This window comes from Arachis duranensis, chromosome 9 (assembly GCF_000817695.3).
Source record: "Arachis duranensis cultivar V14167 chromosome 9, aradu.V14167.gnm2.J7QH, whole genome shotgun sequence".
NCBI lineage: Eukaryota > Viridiplantae > Streptophyta > Magnoliopsida > Fabales > Fabaceae > Arachis > Arachis duranensis.
Window position 1 is genome coordinate 101,719,245 of NC_029780.3, and position 797 is coordinate 101,720,041.

Below are 797 nucleotides of genomic sequence, written 5' to 3' on the forward strand. Positions count from 1 at the left end.
AGCATTTGGACCTTTTTCACTGAGAGGATGGGATGTAGCCATTGACAACGGTGATGCCCTACATACAGCTTGCCATGGAAAGGAGTAAGAAGGATTGGATGAAAGCAGTAGGAAAGTAGAGATTCAGAAGGAACAAGCATCTCCATACGCTTACCTGAAATTCCCACCATTAATTTACATAAGTATTTCTATCATATTTTATTTATCTTTTAATTATCTAATCCAATCACATTTGAATTAGCCTGACTGAGATCTACAAGATGACCATAGATTGCTTCATACCAACAATCTCCGTGGGATCGACCCTTACTCACGTAAGGTATTACTTGGACGACCCAGTACACTTGCTAGTTAGTTGTGCGGAGTTGTGACAAAGTGTAATTCACGTGTGAGAGCTACCAAGTCCTTGGAGCCATTGTTGATGATCATAATTTCGTGCACCAAGTTTTTGGCGCTGTTGCCGGGGATTGTTTGAGTGTGGACAACTGACGGTTCATCTTGTTGCTCAGATTAGGTAATTTTCTTTTTGTTTTAATTTCAAAAAAATTTTTTCAAAAATTTCTCATCTGTTTTCGAAAATTATTCTAAATTTTTAAGAATGAATTCTAGAGTTTCACAAGTAACATGTTGATGCCTGGTTGGCTGTAAAGCCATATCCAAACCCCCTTGGATTGAGGCCTCCACTTGTCAACAGGTCGGGTATGTATATGGAGTTGGATGAAATACCAGCTGTTGCATGCCTGATTTATATCTTCTAAAGCTGGCTGGCTATTAAGCCATGCCCAACCCTTGGATTG